Here is a 27,312-nt window from a genome sequence, read left to right as displayed (position 1 = left end):
AATGTCAAGGTCTCAGAACACCTACAAATTATCTCGCCATGACGCTTGGTTCCTTCTGATTCAGTCTCCCAGTTGTCAAACTCTTCGGTGAAACCTTTTTTTTTATATCTGATCGTACAATTACACAAACCATTTCAACAAGCAAAAGCACGTCACCTGCCTATACCAGCTGTAATGAAAATAAGTAATACTCAAAATTGGCGTTTGGCTGGACAGAATGCAGCTTTGTTCTGTTAAAATGTCATGCTTCAAGGTCTCTTCAATTTAGCGAGACTTTAAAAGTGCAGGCCATCAGCATCGGGATCTCAATCAGAATGTGTTTATCGATAAATGTATTCATTTATTTACTCAATAACCATACGGTATACACTCATATTGATCTCTGGTAAATGTGGTTTACAAAATCATCCCTAAACCCGAGCCTAAGTTTCTCCCTTCCCCCTCTCCTACCGCTCTTCACTCGCGCCTGGCTTTTAAACTCGTCTAGTGGGAGAGCGGAGAGCTCTTTGGTGGCGCCTCATTTCCATTTTGATTTCTCTTTGCCTTTGTAGTGGCTCATCATCTACCGTCACCGCCCCTCGACCCCTCTCTCTTGACACCCCCGGCTTTCATCTCTCCCCTTCATCCTGTCTTCACGGCTTGTTTATCTATTGGCTTGTTTGTACAGACGGCCAGTGACCCATTAACCGCACCATACCCGCGCCCCTGTCAAGATTAGAAAACATGGCTCAGATGTCTATCAGGACTGATACACATGTGCGCTTGCTTGCCTCCTGGTATCTCGTCAAAAAATAGGATGTTTTATACGGTTGTTGTTACGCTTGCTCCGCTGATGGGAATTCCGATGCTGACAATTATTTTAGAGGTATATTTTTCAACATACATAATATAAGATGATGAAAATAAATGATGGAGAGTAAAAAAAGCGACAGAACGAGGGTTAGTAACCCATGTGGAAACTAAGTGGAACTGATTTTCTATCAGGAGATAAGCCATGCATTCCTAAACAAGGTCCCAATATTGTAGATGTGATGGAAAGAGAAATATAATATATGTGCATCAGACAGCAGGGTAAGGTATCATGGGACAAAAGAAGAGTAGAATAGACTCACAACTAGACAGCAGAAGGGAGGGTGATAAGCAAATGCAGTGGTGCTGTAGGGAATAACAATACATAGACAGGGGACGGACAGACATGACACTGAGCAAAGCATCCTGAGAGACCTCTGTCGCTCCTCCTTGTAGCAACTACCATTCTATCCTTGGAAAACAAAAAACTCTCAGTGGGCTTATAGAATTGTCACACATCAGATATCACTCAAGGTGACTGGAAGGGGTGTTGATTGGAATAGTTTTTTGTCAGAGTTTTATCAGCGAATTCCTTGTAATTTAGCTCAAATTTGTTGATGAGCAAAAGTCATTAAAGTGGGTTTGAGGGGAATACTGTGGGGAAATATTCAAAACTCTGATAAGAAGACTTGAGACATTGAACACACAATTGAAACACACGTATGCTGTCATGCTATGTGTGGTATTGCCTATCAGGGGAGGAGGTGGAAATGTGATCATGTATGGATAAAGCTTTTGAGTATTTTGTGTCTTTGAATGCTTGAACATATACAATTTATTTTCTTCACCCGCAAAGGATCTGTCCTCGTAAAGTGTGTCCTCCAGCATGTCTAACCTACGTAAACGGTGTAACTTGACTTTCTTTAATAAGCATTTAGTTACAAGCAGTAGCCAATAACAAATGCTATTATTAATCTCAGAAGACTTGCTTGGCGGCTTTGGTTTCCGTTTGACTTGCTGTGGCTTCATGCTGACCCCAAGCAAGGATCCCCTCAAAAGTTCTAGGCAGCTGCAGATTACCAAGCCAGGCACAGGAGCTGCTTTCCACCACGGGAGCACATGATGGGAAATTCCTGGCTGTTTGCTGATTGAAAATATTGAAACCCTTAAGTTTTACCCTTTACTAGCTAACCCTAGTTAGCATTAGCCACGGGTTGTAGTTAGCCAAGAAAGACAGTAGCAACTTTGAGTGGATTTATTTAAACACGGATGCATTGCCTTACACATTCTGTCACTACTTCAGCCACAATTTAGTTTTTTGTCACTTGTCTGTTCCCATATTAACTCTCTTGTCATTTCAGACCCGGCCACTCCCCCCTGCTCTGCACTCCCTGCTGATTACTTCCACCTGGCCTAACCACACTCACCTGCTCCCCATCAGCTATTAGCCCCACAGTATATATACCGGTTCATTCCCTCAGTTCCCTGCCAGATTGTCTTTGTGTTACATTGCTCTCCAGCCTACTCTGAATTCCTGCCTGTTTACCTGCCCGCCTATTCGTGTTTGACCCATCCTTTTTGGATTCTGGATTATCCCTTTGCCTGCCCCTCTTGGACTTGTTGCCTCGCTACCACCTGGTTTGATTCCTCATTAAACTTTGTTGCTATACCTGAACTGTTTGTTGTCGTGCTATTGGGTTCTGGCCTGCCATTTTGGTACAATCCTGACACATTCACCTTTTCTTTTTATAAGAGGAAAAATATGCCATGTCTTCATACAAAAGTGCTAAAAACAACAACATTATATTTGTTTGTAACACCAGAAAGTTGTAGGCTACATTTGAAAACTCCTTGGAATGATGATGAAAAAGCAAAATGTCTACATTTTTCTTTTGTCAAGGCAAGTCCCTTTTGGTCCAAATCCTGCAACAATAAATATGTTGGCATTGTATGTTTTACCGATGTGATACAAATTTAAATAGTTGGCTGATATGTAGAAATTCATATATTTAGTTAATAGAAAAATAGATTCAGAACAACATATGTAAGGGGGAAAATAAATGTCTTAACCATGCCACTTCTTTAATGCATATTTTGCAGTGTGCAAAAGAAGAACCTGTCTTCCACAATACTAACAGTGTGTCTTGTCCTTAATTGTGAGACCACAAATGTTGTGACCCAATTATCTTCTCTATGAATTAGATCGTAACTAATGGTGAGAGACTGTATACAGATCAAATAAAAACTCTTAAGCGGCATCTGAAAGTGTACTTTGAGTTAACATTAAAGCTGGGGTATATGATTTCTGATTGGTCAAAGTTAACATAAGCTGACACTTTGACCAATCAGAGCGAGGCTCCGATTCTCTGTTCTTATTGGTGGGACTTTCCATTCACTTTGGCACGACTTTGTTGGTGTAGAGCATGTCAGGGAGGGACCATAGGGGAGGGACCAAAGAGAACAAGTGGAGCCGTTGAGGTATTTGGATTCGAATCTCTATCTCAACTGCCATTTTCTTCCCAAATCCTCCACCCCAGCTTTAACTGTAAACATACTGCACCTGAGCCGTGAATTTCACATGCTGTACTCAGTTTTGAATCCGGGATTTAATTATGAGCTGTTGAACACAATTGAGTATGAAGTGTGCCGCCCACAAATATCAGATCCCATTGAAGCGAACAAAACAGGATGATAAATGTTTGTGCATCATCCATGTGTGTCCTAGAGATGAGGCACTGCACATTTGGGAGTATCTCCTATTATGTCATACCCATGGACGTGTCAGGGACTCAAGACAGAACAGAAACCTTCCTGCCAACATCTCTTCTCTTGCTCTTACTCTTACTCTACCTATCCATATCTTTATCTTTCTCTCCTAGCACAACCTGAATAGGCAAACGTGTAAGACTTCAGGATCTGGAGACAACATACAAAGCACTGTAAAGAATCACATTTTGGAGGGGGGACAAACATTACTTCTACACCTTTAATGGATTCCTCATGGGTTTGGGAAGTCTTAGTATACATCATCAGTGATGAGTGCTGATGAGCTGTAACGTAATGGGGAGAGAAAACAAAGAACAAGAAGAGCCCTATGAGGCAGAGGAGGAAGGAAGAGGAAAGAGACAGTGGCACAGAGGGAGGCAGAGAGAGGAGTAGAGGGGTAGAGGGATATTAGAGGGAGGACTGCAAATGGCCTGGAAAAGAATCTCCTAGTCCTGGAGCTGCTTCAACAATGAATAAGAAAACATTAGCTGCTGTGGTGATACATCTTTAATGGCACGTAAGGGGCCCAGGTCTTCAGCTAAAACAATTGAGCCAGTCTAGCGGAGACTGGGTAATATACCAAAACATGAAGATGAGCGCTGCTGTCTGTGTGTGTGTGTGTGTGTGTGTGTGTGTATGTGTGTGTACGTGTGTACGTGTGTGTGCGTGTGTGTGCGTGTGCGTGTGTTTGAGGAAACGGCGGAGGAGAAGACCAAAAAAAAGAGAACAGAGGGAAAAAAACACCAACCAAAGAGAGAGAGATGATTTAGTGCAGACGTTAACTTGATAAAAAGTTGTTTTGGTTGCAGGAGGAGTGTCGTCATACAGGCATCCATAAATGAAGGACACCAACAGATTGCTTGGCTCCCAGCTCATGATATTGTTCCAGGGCTTGGAGGGAGAAAGACATGGTAGTACCATCCAAGGAATGACATTAAGAGGACTCAGAATACAACATGTACTATGAATTAATGAGCAAATGGTCTTCTACAGTACAGTGTCCTCTGTGTGGTTTGTATCCAACCTTGACACTGAAAAATAATACAATCTAAAATGCAATAGCTGGTCCCATTTGATTATGATAATACAATTTACAAAAAAGACAGAAAACATTATTGAACTTTAGATAAATAAAATTGAATTTTTTTTCAAATGTGTATTCCTTTGTAATAATTAAAAATAATTCATACTTCAGAATATTATGTATAAGTGTCCAATATGTAAATGATACATGATTATATAGTGTATTAACTTGAGAGAGAAAAAATTGTCGTTCTCCCAAACCCCTGGTTCGATTTATCCTCATACACTTTCATGTAACATCAATTCTAGGAGAAGGAGACTTCTGCAAGCAATTTGTTGTGGAAATGCTATAAAAAGTGACAACAGAGCAAGCATGCGTCCAGAGTGGGACAGCTATATCAGTCAATTTTCCTGTGGAAGGAGGTCAAGAGGTGGAAGGGATCAATGCAATCGAATCAACCCAGAGCAAGAGATGAAGGGTGGGCTGAGATGGAGAGATAGAAGAAGCAGGGCTATGGCAGCGTCAATATGGAGAGGAGGGTACCTGGGTCACCATTAAGCAACAGGACAAGATGGCCGCTGGGGCCTTCGATTAGCCCCACCAACAGCCAATAGTGGTTCGATGGAGCTCTCTGAGGGAGTGACAGTGAGTGGTATTTGTAGGGCAAGAGTAATAGATGTCAGGGAGTGTTTATGTGTGTGTGTGCGTGTGTGTGTGGAGGTAGGGTAACGGTAAGAAAAAATATCAGGTATGCAGAAGGACATTGAAAGTCAAAGGAGTCAAAAAGTCTCATTAGCAAAAGTGGATGCTGTAATCTCAATATTTACATGGACTAAAATAATGTCTTATTTTCACTTCATAACATTCTAGATAGTCACTCTATTGTTGAAGCCCTTAGCTGTCTGAACCAAGAACAGAGTATGTCCCTACCACAAGAAGCAAATGGGGTAAGGTCAAAGGTTCGGTTCAGGTGCACTGATTTTAAGAAGGAGCAAGAACTAGGTGGAAATGATACAACTGTAGGTCCTTTGACTTTTCTAATATTGTTTCTACGTTGTTACTATTAGGCAATTACTAAACACAGTTTAAAGTACTGCCTGGGCGTATTGGTAAATGGACTTGTATAGCGCTATATCTCCGTTTATCACAGACCCAAAGCGCTTTACATTGTTTTTGTACACATTCACCCAGTCACACACCGATAGCAGCAGCTACCACGCAGGGTAGGTTTAGCACCTAGTGCTAAGCCTACTAAGCTAACTATCGGGAGCAATTCGGGGTTCAGTGTCTTGCCCAGTGACACTTCGACATGTGGCGGGTAGGCGGGGGATCGAACCTCCGACCCTGCACACCAGAGGCAAACTCCCTACCCACTTCGCCACTGCCGCCCCTATTGCTGTCTTACTGTACAACAAACTAGAGCTGCAAAGATTAATCGACGAATCGATTATCAATCGATTATTAAAATAATCGCCAACTATTTTGATAATCGATTAATCGTTTCGGGTAATTTTTTAATAAAAAATTTCCAAATTCTCTGATTTCAGCTTCTCAAATGTGAATAGTTTCTAGTTTCTTTAATTCTATTATGACATAAAACTGAAATATCTGTGTGTTTTGGACATAACAATACATTTGAGGACGTTATCATGGGCTTTGGAAAATGTATCAACATGTTTCACCATTTTATGGACCAAAACACTAATCGATTAATAATCGATTAATCGAGAAAATAATCGACAGATTAATCGATTATCAAAATAATCGTTAGTTGCAGCCCTACAACAAACAAAGGAAGTTGCAGACATCACACAACCCCAAATAAAGTGAATTTGAGACCTTGGAGTAACAGACACACTTGTTCCTCTGTGTAATCGGTTGGTAAAATATATTTCCCACTGATAGTGACACACACATGAATAACACTTCACCACAGAGTATGGGGTGAAGGCTGGGTTAAGTAAATCTTACATTTTAGCACCTTGCCAAGACAACTGAATTAGTGGTCTTCACAGCCCAGTCTCTCATAGAAATGCTGCATGTTATTATGGTTTGAGTTGTTTCAATTGTTGAACCAATCATAGTTATAATTTGCCATCAGGACTGATCAGACTAGGGTGACCTGAGTCTGGGCTAGTTGATGTTGACAGTTGGGAGATAAAATGACCCTGTGTCTGCTGTAAATGAGAATTATGTAATAATCCATTGTATTTTGTCTCTGTGCAGCCCAGTTCACTTTACTTTTCCACTTTCCTCTTGTAAACGTCTCTTACCTTCCTTTAGCGATCTCTTCACTACAGTACCCTTTCTCCATTTTTTCCCAAAATCTCAGATACGTAAATCCTCTTTTTTGCATTTATGATTTTGTATTCTTTTTGTTCAACAGTTACAATAGCACACTTTGTTTCTTGTTTGGTCTTTGAAGGTTTCAATGTTATGGTATCTTCCTAGCTTTCCTGATCCAATGGTCAATTTATGCAACACTGTGAGACACCAGTATTCAAATGGAGATGTGCTCTCAGGCGGAAACCTCATTGGCCAGCTCTGTCCTGCATATTCCTCTCTACCTCAGCTCCATGCACGCACGCACGCGCACGCACCCACGCACGCACGCACGCACGCACGCACGCACACACACACACACACACACACACACACACACACACACACACAGACACACACAGCTTTGCAGTTCCACTCTTCTTCCTTCTCTCTGTCCTTCACCAATCACGCAATTCCACACAAGAATCACAGTCCCCAGCCCATCTGTTACCAGCAAAGCCAGAAAAGGAGAGAGGGAAAGGCTGAGTTTTTCTCTGTACCGTGTGTGAGTGTAATTGAGTACAATTTGATGTGAGCATTTTGGTGTGGTAATACATTGTGTTATCTGCGGTGACCCAAATATTGGCTTTGGAAAACAGTAGGGGTGAGGGAACTGAGGCAAGAGAGATAGAAACAAAGACAAGGATGGGGACAAAGGATGAAGACAAAGGGTGATTTTGAAAATATGTTGGATGTTTAGCTGTCAGCAGGAGTTCTGCCGCTAAATCTCCTCTCAATCTCCTCTCCTGTTCCTCCTGATTTCTTCATTTCCAATATAAATCAGTTATGTTTTAATCGTATTCATTAACTTTGATGAAGACGACCATTGGCTTGACAAAAGAAATGAATGATTAAAATTATTTGTGTTGTTGTTTAAGTAACTTTATCCAAAAAAATTCTGAGAGTCAACCCGACACTGGAAGAGGAAACTACAGTAATTATTTGGCAGCTAAATACAAGACTCAACACTACATTACATTCCTTGTTTAGTGCAGTAGATACATGGCATAGCTTACAGGGACAGATAATATGCAGTGCCACTTCCCACATTTCCTTTCAGAAGTGCAGTGTCTTTTCAATATTAGTGTGTGATCCACCTCTTGTGTAGGGCAGACAGTGGTATGCATGAATGTAAACAGTACATTTAAATAAACATAATACCTATGAAAAAGCAGTCTTTTGTCCAAGGCTAAATTTGACTGAATATGTGTTTTGTTTCCAACAATCTACCTTATATACTGTAACACAATATAGTATACAGTGTTGTGCGAAAGTTTGTGAACCCCTTGAGCCTTTTGGAATTTTATTTATTTTAACCATTATTAATAATTTTTTTCCAATACCAGTATTTTTTATATGAAATAACAGATGTTTGTTTATCAATTCAACATTTTTATTTTCCAGAAATCAATTGTTAAAATAGACAAAACTAATTATTTGACAAATGTTGTATGTGCAAAAGTTTGTGAACCCTAAGCTGCATTGCTTAAATCGAGCAAGGTAAACACAATCAGGTGGGCCAAACTGATTGATGAAATAGACCAATGTAGTGAGAGATCTTTAGGGAAGAAATTGGGCGCCACTAGATAAAACAAAGATAAAACCAGGTCAGTTTAGGCTCACCAAACTGAACCCATACAGGTCAGACATGCTCAAAGGGGAAACAATCTCAGAGGATCTCAGGAATAGAGTTTTGATGTTGCACATTTGTCTGGGGACAGCTATACATTCGTATAAAAAAGTTTGAGCTCCATCGGCCCACCGTGAGGCAAATCATCTACAAATGGAGAGCTTTAAGAGTGACTTAACATCTGCCTAGAAGTGGACTTCCTTCAAAAATACCTTCAAGCACCTTTTTTATACGAATGTATAGCTGTCCCCAGACAAATGTGCAGCATCACAACTCTATTCCTGAGATCTTCTGAGATTTTTTTCCCTTTTAGCATGTCTGACCTGTATGGGTTCAGTTTGGTGGGCCTAAACTGACCTGGTTTTATCCGTGTTTTATCTAGTGGTGCCCAATTTCTTCCCTAAAGATCTCTCATTACATTGGTCTATTTCATCAATCATCTGTTATTTCATATAAAAAATACTGGTATTGAAAAAAATTAATTAATAATGGTTAATATAAATATAATTCCAAAAGGCTCAAGGGGTTCACAAACTTTCGCACGACACTGTATGTGATATTATGTCTTGGTAGAGTACATTAAGCATAGAGTTGGTGAGGTTCACACATTATTAGTATTTAAAACTCAGTCCAAGCAAACGATGTGGGACAGTACAGTGAGTAGTTTTGTGTTGCTACATCATGACGGCTTGAAGGTCCTGGAGTTTGGCTGTGCACCTGTGGGCAACATACATATACTTAACAGCCACATTGGTAATCCAGCAACGGAGAGAATGTGGATTGGAAGATCGTATCAATGAAACAACAATAGGTGCATCAAAGTCAATATTAAGATAGAGACAACTCAGCTTCATGTCACCTTAAGTTTAAGTAAGGGGGAAAAAACTGTTTTGAGTGTGTGTACAACAAGTTTGACATATGGAGGCTTTTTTTGTCAAAGCTTCTTTAAGAATTCATCAGTTTCAGACATATGAGTTGGAAAAGTCTGTTTTCCTGCACTGCGTGTTATCTAAACCTGGCCTGGAGCCGTTTTGATGAAACAACAGCAAGATATTATGTTTTCCTCTAAATAAAAAGACCTCACTCAAAGAAAAGGACTGGCAGGAGACACCTTTAGGCCTACTTTAGCGACGCTCTGATCCAAATCTGCACCTTAGTACATCTCTGATATTATGGTGCAAGAAAAATCTGCATACGGAGAAGGTCTATTATGAATACAAGAACAGACCAATGGGCTTGCACACAAACCAACACACTTTCACACAAGCACATGCATGCAAACACACACACACACACACACACACACACACACACACACACACACACACACACACACACACACACACACACAGGGGTCATCACAGTCCCTTAGGATTAACAAGGAAACAATCTCTTTGTATAGGCAGATGTAATTTCCTTTCCCATTTCCTCTGCACGGACAGCAATTACTGATCCTCAGCCAGTCAGTGATAGAAGCTAATATTGCAACGATATGATAATTATTGGCTTATTGGACAGCATACTAGAAGAGGAAGTCAAGGCAGAAGCAACAGATGGGGGAAGTAGAGACAGGACACACACAAGGAATTGCACACAGATGGCCGTACACACATTCACACACAACTTTCAAACTACTAGTTAACCAATGAAAAGTATAATCAATACAATAAACACATGCAACTTAAAATGCAGCATGGCTAAGATGGCAGAGTGAGATGTGTAAGCATTGAGATGGTAGACGAGAAAGAGGAAAGTGGGAGAGATTAAATCGAGAGGCAAGGACAGGTGAAGATTGTGTGTGTGTGTGTGTGTGTGTGTGTGTGTGTGTGTGTGTGTGTGTGTTATAGGTGCATATACAATACAGATGGTTTCCAACATGTCAGAGTGTTTGGAAAAGTGCAAAGATATACATGACTCCCGGCAAAGATGTTTGCAAGTGTTCCACACTTTGCTGCATTAGGTGTTTGTACTGTACGTGTGAGTGCAAGATGGTGTGAAAGTCTTAACAAATTTGGCGCGTAAACAGTCACACTCATATTGTGTGTGGATTTTATTCTCACATACGAGCTCTGCAGTGAGTGCTGAGTGGTTGCCTTCAGGAGGCAGAGCAGTCATAGTGAAGCCGTTTTTTTTAGTATTAAGTAGTATGTAGAGAAAAGGAGGATTGGATATATTGTTTAATTCCAATGGGTGGGGCTTGTTTGTTCTAATACAGAAAACTATCCTGATATGTAAGACACATGAATAGCCAAGCCATGTATGGCCAACATAGCCATTTCTCTAACATATGTTAGGAATAGTTGTGGTCCACCCAGATAAACACACAGACTGTTCTAAAAAAAATATCAAATAAGGTATTAAGACTTTCCTGTTTTCACTGCATTACAGCTTTAACATTCCGTGTGACCATCTCGCTGAGTATAAGGTTTGATGGAGAACCTTGCAACTGCAACTATCATTTATTAACCTCAGTAATTAGAGTTTATGATGATAATGTTATCTTGCTGCTTCGCAACCACAGCGCCCACCAGGCTGCTGAGTGACACTTGAGGGGGCAGGAGTGAGTGACAGCCTAGGAGAGGAGCAGACAGGCTGACCAGATGGCTGGAGCTGTGGTGCCTAATGCCAAAGGAGAACGTGGTGAGAGCGAAGTGGTGATGACGATCTACATCAAGGCATCATTTGGGAAAAAGTGTGTGCATTGGTTGTACTCTAATGTATTGTATATCCGACATTTACTCAGTTCTGATTTGCTGCTCAAAAAGTTATCAAAAGTGTGTTGTTTTTGATAACTGGATTGATCTGGATTAAACTGAACTCAAATTGTTTCTCAGAAAATGTTTGCAAAAAGTAACAATAACAAAAAGATGTCATGTCCAGTTTTGTAGCCCCCCTTCTGGGTAATGTTTGCCTTCCGAGATTCATCTAAATTCGAGGGATCTCTCAAACTACCTCTCAGAAATGCTATATTGTTACCTTCCTGCATTTGATTCTTCACGCACTATGTCAAAAATAAACCATGCAGTTTTTACAGGAATCATAAAATTAAACCAATGAATGTATGTGTTTGATATGTAGGTGATGCTAAAAAAAGTAATAAGATGAGAGCTGAATCTGGTCTTTAAATTACATGGAGGTTGTGTCAGCGCCAGTAGCCCAGTATCCACAGTGGACAAATGGAGGGCAAACACGTGAAAAACAAAAAACAATACACTTTGCCGAGGTGGAAAGGTTGAATCAAATAAAAACGTAAAAAGAGCAATCTATTGGATAAATCATCACATACTGTATATGCAACAACCAGCACGAGATTAATGAGGACACTGTAGTGTTCGGATGAACATGAATGCCATATTTCGTCCGCAAAAAAATCTAAAAAAAACTTTTGATATGAATGTACATAAATTCCTTGTATCCATCCATCTTTCACAATGTTTAGCCTAACCATGATAATCCTTATCTTCAGACATACTGAGGAACTCTTGCAATAGCAGCTGACCATAAAGTGTCTTGTTCAAGGCTTTGCCACATTGTCATTCCCAACCTTATGTCTACACATGAAATGTGTATCAGAAACTGGTCATAAGCTTACTTCTGTAAGTTATCATTGCATGCCTGATAGCGAAATTGCGGGTGCAAAGAGGTAACACGTGTAGTCATTTTCATTTCAAAATTTAAATTTAAGTAAACTCAATAGGATCAAGGAAGTCGCTTAACCATGCTGTCACTCCATTGGTGCAGAGATGAGAAAAGTAGTTTGTCAGTTATAAGAACTGCAGACAGGGACACTTTTTCATATGAAACTTGCAATTATGAACAGTGGCTTTATCAGGAAATACTTAAAAGTGAAGTTCACAGGGTTCACTCCCACACAGTGACCTGGTAGTGGCTGGGTATTGAGAAAATAACATTCATTTAGTTCAGTTTTAGACCCCTTTGAAGACTAGTTTTTCTGTGATGTACATACAATGAGTTCAGGAGATTTTTTTAAAGAAAGATTGAAAGCAAGACTAGAAGAAGAAAAGGCAAAGAAGAAAGGGATATCACCAAAACAAAACACTAAAAGAGAAAGATCATTTCTGAGCTGTTACAAGTTCATTACATTATTCATTGCTTATCCCCCACCTTGTTTGGCTTTATGGGTTTCCTTTCTCTTGTGATTATTCGTTCTCCTATTCCCCCTCTGTTCTTTATCTTATCAGCACAGTGCAGGTGTTCCATGGCACTCTGGGAAACTTAATTTGATTATCAAGTATTCAAATCCATTTTCTCTCTACTCTTTGCTTCCTACCAATTCCCAGCAGGCCTTTTATTGTGGAACAATGCTATGACTGCTGGCGCTAGAGACCGGCAAAAAATCAATTCCCTTCACCATAGTCTAGAGTTTGAGGTAGCGTTCATAAATTGTTGTGGTATATTTTAACAGGTTAGGCTCTGTGAATAGTGTTTCTACTAAACAGCTAGTAGATAGGAAATGTGACATTTGGGAGTTAATAGATAGCATGAAAGAAAGATCAAGGTCAACTCAGGGAGCAATGGCATCATATAGAGACTATTGTGGAAAGGAGGGTTCCCAGTGGCCTGATAATCATACTGCATAGGGGGTTTAGGTCATCGGTCCTGTCAATGTCATTTCAGTTGACACAGTAGGGTTGTTCGACGTAATTAATAAATGTTTCAATGATTGAAGGAATAATGCATAGCTTTAAGTTGACTCAAACAACGTACCCAGCTCTGTTACTTTATGGAATTTTGTGAAAACGTTTATCGGTCGTTATTGTTAATATTTATATCAATGGAATTTTTTTGTCAAATACTTGTTAGATTCGTTCAATGTCACTATGTGTATTCACAATAATACATGTTGTTGTGTATGTAGTTATAGGTAAATATCTACTTGCCACTGAAGATTTTTCCTTCAAATAGTGGACCCCTTCTTCCGAAACAGCAGAAGCTTTTTTGAATTGATTATTAGTTGAATAATTTTCGCTAGGATGAAACCTTTACTTGAAACAAAAGGTGGTTTCTTTAAAAATGTAAATACTCTAGGATATTGAACAATACAGTACGGTCCTTGCACATGAAGCATTTAAAAAAGGCCTGTAAGGAGAAGGGATAAGTAGAAGTCCTTCTTCAGTAAAAGATAACAGATGGCGAGAGGGATTGCCAGTAACAGCTGACAAAACACGCTGCCATTCAATAATAAATCATACAAAGTCCTGCGTCCCCTTTATATTCCCCTCAAACATCCAATCTAATTGGACTCCAGCAGAAACTACTTAGAATTCAGTTAATAGAGATGATTATTATTGTAATATGCATAATAGCGTGCTTGACTCTTGGAGATAGAGAAAATGAGCATGCTGCACTGAGTTGCATGTGTGCAGGTATTTCGAGAACTGTTTTCTACAAATATAATTGGCTCTCATCTACTGAAAAACACAACAGTTCTCAAGCTGAAATGTTGTGCTTTCCATTCACAAAAGTTGTCAGTGTGTTGTAAGCTTGACCTTTGCACCCTTCGTGATCGTTAACTAGACTGTACTCGTCAGTATACCCTCAGAGATAGGCTACAATTTTTGTAAGTCCAAATTCTGGGCACCATACTTGATTTTGAAAGGATACTCCATCTGCAAGAGAGATGAGCAATTTGCTGGTCAGCTAGTTGGTGAGTGAAAAAAAAGTGTCAAGTGAATACCAGTGGGACATAAAATATTAATTACGACTTATTTGGGAGGGAATACTACAGAACAAAAGGTAACATCTAAAAACATATTCTTTGAATTGTTCTGTATCACACAAAGATGGAGGCTAAGAAAGACAAGGGAGAATAAATGAAAACTGCCTTTGCTCTAAACTTTTTTCTTGGGTCATTGGGTTGTACAAAGTTTATTGTCACTGCTGCTAGTAGCACATTTAATTTTCAGTCAGCTCAGAGGTTTGTGACGCAATCTAAGTGAGGTTATACATATGCAATTTCACTTTAAATGTGGAACTAAACTTTGAAACTGGAATTTTAAATGTTCTGTGGTTCAGATTCATCCAACCGTAAAGGAGCTGACCAGGTAACACAAAACCATGTGCCTGTCTTCACTTGTCTTGATGCAGGTACCTGAAATTAAACTAGGGGATGCTGTAATTAACAAACGCTCCAAGGAGCAGTGACTGAAACAAGGCTGAAAGACAATTACAGGACTGCGGTCTTCAATGTCTGCTGTCTTGTGACATTAGGGACACAATTGTTATTGTAATAGCTGAGTCACTGTCCCCTCCAAACATAAAAAACACTTTCTAGACCAGGGTTTAGATTTTTGTTCTAGGACGGCATATTCATTTATTTAAACCAAGGGCTGGTTGCCAATTTGAATGACTGACTCTTGATATGCACCGCAGCATTTTTGCACATTTTTAAACATATGCTGTTACTGTTTTACACATTACTTGTAAATCTTGAGACTTAGAAAATAGGGATGATTCAAAAAGGTCTGGGTTATATAAGGCAGCAAAAAAATAGAGTTCAAGTTCACATTGTTTCCATAACAACAGACTGGTGTCATTTCACCTGTTGCTCTGTTGTATCTGAATACAGCACATAGTATTACTGGCATATGTGAAAATAATCATTTATAACTTTTTGTTTGTTGTTTCGGCAAACATGACACAACTTGACATCCCTGCAAAATGTTCTTGAATTTCTCTCCCAATCAATCCATGGCCATTTTCCCTGCCGTTGTTTACTACACCACAAAGGTATTGACTTGTACACAGTCCTGAATTTTAATGCTTAACCTACAAAATAAGCTATTGTACTGTGGCCATGAAACAGCAAAGCACATTCCAACGTAGCCTTTTCTGCCCTCAATGATCAGTGCAGAACCTGCAATCAAATCCTAAAAGTTTAAAACTGTTATGACTGCATATGCAAGTTTTTAAATATTAATGACCGGAGAAGTCTCAAGTTTATGTTGTGAAACCAATCTAAGCTAGAGTATGAGGTCTTCAATGCTTTATGTATCATTATTGATCACTGTTTGCTATGCTGTGGCCTACTTTATCCCCCTCGGGCATTAATACTTTCCCCTGATGTCTTGCCTTTCTACTGAGGCCAGTTAATATTCCTTCATGGTTGTGAAATTAAAGAAAAACACTTAAAGGTCACATATTATGCTAAATGCACTTTTTAAATGTGTTCTAACATATCCATGGGTCCACGGTGTGCCTAGAGACTGCCAAAATATTTAAAAAAATAACAATCTCTCCTGTTCTCACTCTCCCCCTTTCTGAAACCCCCCCCCCCTCCCTCCCCCCCCCCAATATACTCCAGTCAGAATTTTCCCCTTTTCTGACCTCACAAACTGGAAAGCCAGAAGCTTCCACTGTGCAGCCCACACCCCTATTTCTTATTGGTCCACGGCCCTGACAGACAGAGGGCGAGGCGTATCTGGCTTTGCTTCCGGACAGGGGGTGGGGGCAGCTCAAAGATTGTATATTTACGAGGGGAGCTGCAGCTCTTTTTAAAAAATAGGCCATTGTGAGATTAGTTGAACATCAGCATAGTACAATAAATTATCTGAACGTTTTTTTCAGCAAACAATTAAAGAAAAACGTATTAGGGACCACTAAGACCATATAATATGGTGTATAATACCGAAAAGTGTATAATATGGGAGCTTTAACTCTCAGACCTGATTTTGTCCGTTCTTTCCTGACGACGCCAAATGATTCTTTGCCAGGTGTTTAACGTTGTTCTCTGTAACATTTACAGTATTGTATTGTCTGTTAAGTTCCTATCTATCAAATAGTGAGTTAAAATAATGGTGATTGAGCTTATGACCCACTGATGAAAGCCCTTGTATTTGCCGCTTTGCCGGTCAGAGTGTCTCTCTCGACCTTCCTGCACTGCTGCAGTGTATTCCCCTGTATATGGGAGCTTCAGACTCAGAAGTACTGAGTTCCGACCCATATTCATTCCCTTACATCTGTTAGTTTCTCTATTTTAGTTTGTATCTTTTATAAACAGTCTACGGTTTATATAAGACATGGTCCCAGGTCCCACATTTTCAAAATTGACAAAAAGCTAATTCTGCACACTGTGTGAGTTGCCGTGTCGGAAGTTCACGATTTTCCGCCTTAAATCCAACTCAGCAGACATGTCTCATGGGTGAGTGTTGTCAGTGCAGAAAGTGTAGCGAAACAGACTCCCTGTCTGCGCTTCTCATAACGTTTGGGTCACAATGTTGGATCAGAACACACAGAGAAAGCATCTGCTGACTTTATACAGTCAATAATGTTTTGAGTTTTGAGAGAAACTCTGGTCCCGAAGCGCCTCCAATTACATTTACGGCCACTACAAAACAACAACTTAACTCAAATGTTCAAGATTACAGCTTTACATTTTTGCATCATTACTTAGGCTATTACCTAAATCTTATAATTATGTGGCTTTGGGCAGGTTGCAAAAGTCAGATTGTGTACTAATTTAATGGAGGTTGGGTCAATAAATTGGGGTTATTTAAGTTAAAGATTAGGAAACCTGAGCAAAGAGATACAAGCATGGTAAAAGTTGCAAAAGGATACAGCATGTGGTTTTTATCCTAAATCGGATATGCAGCAATCCTTCACATTCATTTTAACTGCTGGTTCATCTCTCCTACCTTCCTTGCTGCCACAACACAGGATGTAATGAGACTGTTAATCTCTTCTTCAGAGATTGCCCTGGCTAACGTGGTCCCAGAGTGCCACTTAAGACTTCTCTGAACTGATCCAATCACCATTAATTATTTTTCATCTGGCTTGAAAATGGCCAAAAGCAACAATTAAAAGGCTGACAAAGGCCAGTGCTGATTCCTCTGCACTTTCATTATATTTTAATCTGCAGCTGAATTTTCAGGCATCTTTGTTAAATAGAATATTTTAAAAATGTGATTTGTGTTAGAGTATCCATAGTCACCTCACCTAAATGTAAACATCTGGGCCTTGCATGGGATGTGATTTATTGAAAAACGACACTTAACTTTACAATTACAAAATAATATTTGATTTGTTTCTTGTAAATACCATGTTCATCTCAGAGAATCCAAGTTTATTTTTTTGAATGCTATATCCCGAAGATGTCATCAAACATAAAAAGTAAAAAAGAACAATATTTGCCTCTTATATAATGTGTTTCCGTTGTGGTGGACTAAAATACAATCCAATAAACGACGCCAAACAAGAGTCAATAGCAGAATAAGCTGTTTGGCATTGGCAGACAATATCTGGCTTGTTTTTATGGGTTCAACCCACATACTCAACTCTTCTGCACAAACCACAAATGCATTTTCCTTACAATTGTTGTTGCGCAATTTAAAAGGTGAATAAACAGGCTTTCCAACAGTATTAGATTTATTGCAAAGGATACAACAAATAAATAATCGACCGATCACAAATTCCCTTACTCGTTCAAGTAAAGTACAAATGTATTTAGTAAATTTAGCATATAGTATTGCACCCCGGTCAATAGGAAACATGTCTGTTATCCTCATGTTCATATGGAAGGCCTACAACTGTCCAGACATCTGTGGCTCCATATTATTCTTTTTTTCCCCAACTGCCAGCACATACGAGTAGGCCCTATTCGGTGAGACACTGTTGTTCGTAGCAGAGGGCTGAACAGCAGAGAGACTGATGGAAGTTGCAACTAGGAAAAAATTAATGTGTGTTTAGACTTAATTGAAATATCTTTAATTTATGTATGACTTTCATGAATATAGGAAATATATTATATATAGAAATATACTAAAATAATGGGAAGAGGGGGCAGAAACAGTTAATGTGGCAGATCAACACAATACTATACTATTCTGAACTCTTGTGTCTTGACAAGAGACCAAAACGTCTCAATGGCAACATGGTAAGGCAGCTATGCAATGTTGTTTTAGCCATCAGTTATTAGTCCTAATCATTCACATGGGATTGAATATAAATAACTTTCTATGGCAAATTTTAACTTATTTGCTTCAGCTCTCTGTTGACAAACTCAAAGAAGCATCCTACACTTAAAAAATAACCAAAGAGCAAAAGGAGATAGGATCTTCCATGACAGCTGCCCTGTCATATGGCATTTTTCGCTCTGTTTAATTTCCCCTCTCAATGCCTCATCTAAACTAGGACTGACATGTCATTCAACTCCAACCAACATCATCATGTTCAGTTGTTGTTGTTTTATTGTTTAGAGGATTTGACAAAACAATTATATAAAATACTGATGCATTTGCATATAGTACAGCACTTTGACCCATCTGACATGTTTCTTGGCCTGTCTGAGTTGTTTATGGTAATGTCCTGAATCTTTCCCACATTTTAGCAAAAAACTTGCTGTGTACAAAGTTAGTATTGCTGATAAAATCAATAATTAAATAAATCACGAAAAAAATACATTACAGACAATGAAGATTTTAAAATGCTTTCTCCAATTAGTGGACAATATATTGATAAGTGGTCCCCACCTTTTCATAAACCTTGATTTTAACTTGTGCATTTATGTTCCTCTTCACCCAAAGATGGGCAGACACTGCAAGTAATCGCCAAAGACTATTCGAATATCTTCATCACATTTCAATAAATGAATCGTTCATTCTTAAACCTTTTGTTCATGACGTCTCTCCTGATTGAACTGTGTTTATGTGTTGGTGGATGTGATTCTTCACTGGCTTCCCAACTGCAAACTGAGAGATTACGCCATATTATATATGGCCACTCTTGCAGGGCTGGACCCCCCCCCCCCCCCCCCCATCATATTTTATTCATTGTTGTTGTTTATGTTTTTAATGTTATTTCATGTCCTCATGTATAATTGTTGGGAGCATGTACTGCAAGAAATGTTCCGTGCAAACAGACGATAAAGTATTATCTTATCCAATCTTAAATATTGAGCAATTTAAATCTACATTTAGAATCTCGGATATCGTATCAATGGGAGGTTAATGTTAATAGGTTTTGGTGTTTGGTATCAACTATTCATCATAATGGGTTTTGTGGGCTAAAAAAGCACAGTGCTTAGAAATATAAAACCCCTGGCATTGGCCAGCAAGAACTGCTTTACCCACCAAAAACGAGGCAAGAGGAACTTCACTTCCGTGTCTGACATCCCACTTAAAAATATCAAGATGGCATCTGTCTGTCGGAGCCTGCAAACGCCACAGTCTGCATATGGGACAGAGCAGATCTGCAGGCAAGCTGGCTCTTTCTATTTCCTGCGATCAGTGTCCTTTGAACATTAGGCACCATATGGGACTGATGGTTCTATTCTGAACATCTTGATTCAGCAGACAAGCCTTTTTTAAATTATTTAACAAAGCAAGCGGAAGGCAGGAAAGAGTAAGGACATAACGGCTTAACTCACCATATTTCAACTAAAAGCCGCAGAAAAGTGACTGCGGGAAGCCCTGCAATATATGCATCTTCAGAAGAGGTTTAAGATATGATATAGAAGCAGATAGTCAGAAATTGCAAGACGATGTATTGACATTTCTCAAGTTAAGAAATGGTTGGCTGTAAAATGTCTCAAAGATGGTTTCTTTAAGCTTAACAGCTACAGTGCGTAACTTTTTCATATACATGAATGTCGGCTACATTAAAGGCATGGTCACATGAGTTGACACAGTGCAGCCTGCGAGTAGCGATATGTTAGCCTAACCTTACTTTACATATTTTACACTCGATCTGATTCCCTCCTATTTCCACAAACTACTTTCAGACCTTTCTGTGCTGTGCTGTAGCCGACAGAGGGAAACTGAAGCCCCTTTCACAGAGGAACTCTGGATAATATCCTTCAAATCTGACCCGGAGAATGTGCGGACCTGTTGCCACATGCATCAGACAGACAGGTTCACAAATATTCAGTAATAGGTAGTTTTCTCCAGGTTGGTCGAGTCCATTTAAAACAAGGAGTACTCAAGAAATCGATTACTCATACTCATGCCTTCTTTGTTCTACTCACACACAAATGCTTTAACCAAGAATGATTAATTCGATACTATTCGAATTTGGTGTGAAGCCCCAAATTCATGGTTAGCCCCCATACTTGCCTTCAGCGAAAGGTTTGCTGAAGCCTTAGATGGAGGGAGAATCAACAACTCTCTGAGACAGTCACCAAAAATAACATGTACGTTATAACATCCAGAGAGATAACATGATTATAGACACATACAAATAAATCACTCTCAGGCAGTGACTGAGCAGATCTTCCTTGGAGGAACAGATTGTTATCTTACCATTCTGAGAGAGTGAAAAAAAAGGAATCTAGCCAATAATTGCTCATCCTGGCAAGAAGATGGCTGCTGCTGAGAAATGCAAATTTTTTGCATTGTGCATTCCATTACAGGACAAGTGACAGCTCTTTAATATTATGATAATAGTGAAAAAAGGGGCCTTTCATTCCACCAACCGAGCAGCACCAGCACTTACAGAGAAAGCAATTTGCATGCTGAATTTCCCTGTGAAATGCCTGCAGTGTTTTTAATCACTCCACATTAATACATATTTTAATTACCATTTGTCAACAACTGTGTTCATAATAATGTCTGCTGCTTAATGACAGGGGTTTAAGGATGGGGAGGGGGCTTAACTGTAATTTCTATTAGCACTCTTTTATTAGGGGGCCAAGCCCGAGTAGGGCTGGGACCGCGTTTTGCAGAGCAACGCGGTTCCCAAGCCCTGCGGGGCAGGGAACCCTATTGTTCTTGTAGGGATTATTCTTATTCTTATTAGGGGGCCAAGCCCGAGTAGGGCTGGGACCGCGTTTTGCAGAGCAACGCGGTTCCCAAGCCCTGCGGGGCAGGGAACCCTATTGTTCTTGTAGGGATTATTAGGGGGCCAAGCCCGAGTAGGGCTGGGACCGCGTTTTGCAGAGCAACGCGGTTCCCAAGCCCTGCGGGGCAGGGAACCCTATTGTTCTTGTAGGGATTATTAGGGGGCCAAGCCCGAGTAGGGCTGGGACCGCGTTTTGCAGAGCAACGCGGTTCCCAAGCCCTGCGGGGCAGGGAACCCTATTGATCTTGTTGGGCCTTTTATTCTTCCTATTCCTTACGTAAAAGTGGTGCTGCAGCCCAAACCGTAAAGGGTTGGGACATGCCACTTGCAGGGCTTATCCAGGTCCGTGCCTGGTACGCAGACAAAAAAATTCAGACATGCCGACCACTAGGTGGCGCTACAAAAAGAGAAAAATTTATATAACTCCCACACCGAACCTCCAACAGTCAAAAACTTTATACCCACAGATTCACACAAACCAGACGCATCTTTTGAGATAGGCCACGCCCATTTGCGTATATATAGATTTTTTGCTACGTTGCAAAAACTGAGTCAGTCACCAAAACATACTCCTCCTACAGTTTTCGCCCGAATTGGACGAAACCAAAAGCATTATGCTCTACTGACTCCCACGAGCAAAAGTTGGTCAAATAATTTTTCTACGACCATCGGAAGAACAAATGGTAGCGTTTTAAAGATTACATTTTTCGATTTGGAACATTTCTTCTTCTTTCTATTCTTCTACGCGTAAAACTGGTGCTGCAGCCCAAACCGTAAAGGTTTGGGACATGCCACTTGCATAACTAGATCCAGGTCTGTGCCTGGTACACAGACAAACTAATTCAGACATGCCGGCCACTAGGTGGCGCTACAACAAAAGAAAACGCGTTTGGGACTATAACTTCCACACCGAAGATCCCACAGTCAAAAACTTTATATCCACAGATGCCCACAGGTCAGCTGCATCTTTTGAGATAGGCCACGCCCATTTGCGTATATATAAATTTTTCGCTACATCGCAAAAACTGTGTCAGTCACCAAAACATACTCCTCCTACAGTTTTCGCCCGATTTGGACGAAACCAAAAGCATTATGCTCTACCGACTCCCACGAGCAAAAGTTGGTCAAAGAATTTTTCTACGACCATCGGAAGACGAAACGGTAGCGCTTTAAAGATTTGCCAATTAGCTTCCTTGTAATACCTTGTACGTAAGTGATCATAAATCCAAAACTATACATCGTATCAAGACAATATTTTAGAAATATGGTTGTACAGTTCTAATGAACATCCTCAAAAAAAATTGGAAAATTTCGCCAAAAGGGGGCGCCAAAAACACAAAAAGTATACATCTCCTTATCCACTTGAGCATCTTTCTCTGCAATTTGTTTGCCTTTTGGTCAATAACTCCCAAACCGAACATCCCACATTCAAAAACTTGACAACCACTTGTTTGGTACGTTGAGCTGCATCTTTCCATCTAACATAGTTTTGCAAATGTCATCCATAGGGGGCTCCAAAACCACAAACAGCAAAGAAAACGCGTGTGGGGCTTTAACTTCCACACCGAACATCCCACATTCAAAAACTTGACATCCACTTGTTCGGTACATTGAGCTGCATCTTTCTATATAACACAGTTTTGCGAATGTCATCCATAGGGGGCACCAAAACCACAAAAAGCAAAGAAAACGCGTTTGGGGCTATAACTTCCACACCGAACATCCCACAGTCAAACACTTTATATCCTCAGATGCCCACAAGTCAGCTGCATCTTTTGAGATAGGCCACGCCCATTTGCGTATGGGATTTTTTTTCGCTACATCGATTTGCACATTGGCTACCTTGTACCAAACTGCTCCTAAATCCAAAACGATTCATCCTATTAACACCAAACTTCACACGTGTTTGTCCTATGGTTCTCAGGTTGGTTCTACTTTTTCCTTAAATTGCTCCAAAAGGGGGCGCCAAAAACACACTTGAGCATCTTTCTCTGCGATTGTTTTGCCTTTTGGTCTATAACTCCCAAACCAAACATCCCACATTCAAAAACTTTACATCCCCGGAATCCGTGAAGCGAGTGGCCGGCGCCGCGGACGACGACGCCCGATCCCGAGTCGCGTGGGAGGCTTGGCCCCCGTTCACAACTGCTTGCAGTTCTAGTTATTATTATTCCTATTCCTTACGTAAAAGTGGTGCTGCAGCCCAAACCGTAAAGGGTTGGGACATGCCACTTGCATCACTAGTTCAGACCCCCGGTCTCTCAGCATACAAAAAAATTCAGACATGCCGGCCACTAGGTGGCGCTACAACAAAGGAAAAGGCGTTTTGGGCTATAACTTCCGCACCGAAAGGCCGACAGTCAAAAACTTTATATCCACAGATGCCCACAAGTCAGCTGCATCTTTTGAGATAGGCCACGCCCATTTGCGATAGGATAGATTTTTTGCTACGTCGCAAAAACTGTGTCAGTCACCAAAACATACTCCTCCTACAGTTTTTGCCCGATTCGGACGAAACCAAAAGCATTATGCTCTACCGACACCCACGAGCAAAAGCGGGTCAAATAGTTTTTCTACGACCATTGGAAGACCAAACGGTAGCGCTTTAAAGATTTGCGAAAATTCCTTAAAAAAAAAAAAAAGGGGGATTTTCTTGAAACTGAAGGGAGACTATCATGGGGCATACTTGAGCCTATGGCAAAAATATGGGAAAGAAATTTTTATGTGGGCCGGACTTATTAAAAAAAATAGTTTTTCAATTTTTTTGCCTGTTTTCGCCATTTTCTAAGTCTTTAGGCGGGAAAATGGGAAAATTCAAAAAAGTGTCTTTACAATGGAGAGGTTGACAATTTCACTTTGCTATAACTCCCCAACCGAACATCGCACATTCAAAAACTTGACATCCACTTGTTTGGTACATTGAGCTGCATCTTTCTATCTAACGTAGTTTTGCGAATGTCATCCATAGGGGGCGCCAAAACCACAAAAAGCAAAGAAAACGCGTTTGGGGCTATAACTCCCAAACCGAAAATCCCACATTCAAAAACTTTACATCCCCGGATTCCGTGAAGCGAGGGGCCGGCGCCGTGGATGACGACGCCCGATCCCGAGTCGCGTGGGAGGCTTGGCCCCCGTTCACAACTGCTCGCAGTTCTAGTTAGGGGGCCAAGCCCGAGTAGGGCTGGGACCGCGTTTTGCAGAGCAACGCGGTTCCCAAGCCCTGCGGGGCAGGGAACCCTATTGTTCTTGTAGGGATTATTAGGGGGCCAAGCCCGAGTAGGGCTGGGACCGCGTTTTGCAGAGCAACGCGGTTCCCAAGCCCTGCGGGGCAGGGAACCCTATTGTTCTTGTAGGGATTATTAGGGGGCCAAGCCCGAGTAGGGCTGGGACCGCGTTTTGCAGAGCAACGCGGTTCCCAAGCCCTGCGGGGCAGGGAACCCTATTGATCTTGTAGGGATTATTAGGGGGCCAAGCCCGAGTAGGGCTGGGACCGCGTTTTGCAGAGCAACGCGGTTCCCAAGCCCTGCGGGGCAGGGAACCCTATTGATCTTGTAGGGATTATTCTTATTCTTATTCTTATTATTCTTCTCCACATAAAAGTGGTGCTGCAGCCCAAACCGTAAAGGGTTGGGACATGCCACTTGCAGGGCTCATCCAAGTCCGTACCCCGTACGCAGACAAAAAAATTCAAACATCCCGGCCACTAGGTGGCGCTACAACAAAGGAAAAGGCGTTTTGGGCTATAACTTCCGCACCGAAAGTCCGACAGTCAAAAACTTTATATCCACAGATGCCCACAAGTTAGTTGCATCTTTTGAGATAGGCCACGCCCATTTGCGATAGGATAGATCTTTTTCTACGTCGCAAAAACTGTGTCAGTCACCAAAACATACTCCTCCTACAGTTTTTGCCCGATTTGGACGAAACCAAAAGCATTACGCTCTCCTGACTCCCACGAGCAAAAGTGGGTCAAATAGTTTTTCTACGACCATCGGAAGACCAAACAGTAGCGCTTGAAAGATTCGCAAAAATTCCTTAAAAAAAAAAAAAAAGGGGATTTTCTTGAAACTGAAGGGAAACTATCATGGGGCATACCTGAGCCTATGGAAAAAATATGGGCTAGAAATTTCTATGTGGGCCGGACTTATTAAAAGAAATAGTTTTTCAATTTTTTGGCCTGTTTTCGCCATTTTCTAAGTCTTTAGGCGGGAAAATGGGAAAATTCAAAAAAGTGTCTTTACAATGGAGAGGATGACAATTTGATTTTGCTATAACTCTCCAACCGAACATCGCACATTCAAAAACTTGACATCCACTTGTTTGGTACATTGAGCTGCATCTTTCTATCTAACGTAGTTTTGCGAATGTCATCCATAGGGGGCGCCAAAACCACAAAAAGCAAAGAAAACGCGTTTCGGGCTATAACTCCCACACCGAACATCCCACATTCAAAAACTTTACATCCCCGGATTCCGTGAAGCGAGGGGCCGGCGCCGCGGACGACGACGCCCGATCCCGAGTCGCGTGGGAGGCTTGGCCCCCGTTCACAACTGCTCGCAGTTCTAGTTAGGGGGCCAAGCCCGAGTAGGGCTGGGACCGCGTTTTGCAGAGCAACGCGGTTCCCAAGCCCTGCGGGGCAGGGAACCCTATTGTTTTTGTTGGGCCTTTTATTCCTATTCCTATTCCTTACGTAAAAGTGGTGCTGCAGCCCAAACCGTAAAGGGTTGGGACATGCCACTTGCATGGCTTATCCAGGTCCGTGCCTGGTACGCAGACACAAAAATTCAGACATGCCGGCCACAAGGTGGCGCTACAACAAAGGAAAAGGCGTTTTGGGCTATAACTTCCGCACCGAAAGTCCGACAGTCAAAAACTTTATATCCACAGATGCCCACAAGTCAGCTGCATCTTTTGAGATAGGCCACGCCCATTTGCGTATATATACATTTTTCGCCACATCGCAAAAACTGTGTCGGTCACCAAAACATACTCCTCCTACAGTTTTCGCCCGATTTGGACGAAACCAAAAGCATTATGCTCTACCGACTCCCACGAGCAAAAGTTGGTCAAATAATTTTTCTACGACCATCGGAAGACCAAACGGTAGCGCTTTCAAGATTTGCGAAAATCCCTTAAAAAAAAAAAAAAAGAGGGATTTTCTTGAAACTCAAGCGAGACTATCATGGGGCATACCTGAGCCTATGGCAAAAATATGGGAAATAAATTTTAATGTGGGCCGGACTTATTAGAAAAAATAGTTTTTCAATTTTTTTGCCTGTTTTCGCCATTTTCTAAGTCTTTAGGCGGGAAAATGGGAAAATTCAAAAAAGTGTCTTTACAATGGAGAGGTTGACAATTTGATTTTGCTCTAACTCCCCAACCGAACATCGCACATTCAAAAACTTGACATCCACTTGTTTGGTACATTGAGCTGCATCTTTCTATCTAACGTAGTTTTGCGAATGTCATCCATTGGGGGCGCCAAAACCACAAAAAGCAAAGAAAACGCGTTTGGGGCTATAACTCCCACACCGAACATAGCACATTCAAAAACTTTACATCTCCGGATTCCGTGAAGCGAGGGGCCGGCGCCGCGGACGACGACGCCCGATCCCGAGTCGCGTGGGAGGCTTGGCCCCCGTTCACAACTGCTTGCAGTTCTAGTTATTAGGGGGCCAAGCCCGAGTAGGGCTGGGACCGCGTTTTGCAGAGCAACGCGGTTCCCAAGCCCTGCGGGGCAGGGAACCCTATTGTTCTTGCTGGGACTTTTATTATTCTTTATTCTTCCATGCGTAAAAGTGGTGCTGCAGCCCAAACCGTAAAGGGTTTGGACATGCCACTTGCATGGCTTATCCAGGTCCATGGTACGTACGCAGACAAAAAAATTCAGACATGCCGGCCACTAGGTGGCGCTATAACAGCAGAAAAACGCATTAGGGGCTATAACTCCCGCACCGAAAGTCCGACAGTCAAAAACTTTATATCCACA

The sequence above is a fragment of the Ammodytes marinus genome, assembly GCF_949987685.1.
Source record: "Ammodytes marinus genome assembly, chromosome: 8".
Lineage (NCBI taxonomy): Eukaryota > Metazoa > Chordata > Actinopteri > Uranoscopiformes > Ammodytidae > Ammodytes > Ammodytes marinus.
The sequence above is the reverse complement of the archived record's forward strand: the minus strand, read 5'-3'. Positions refer to the sequence as shown.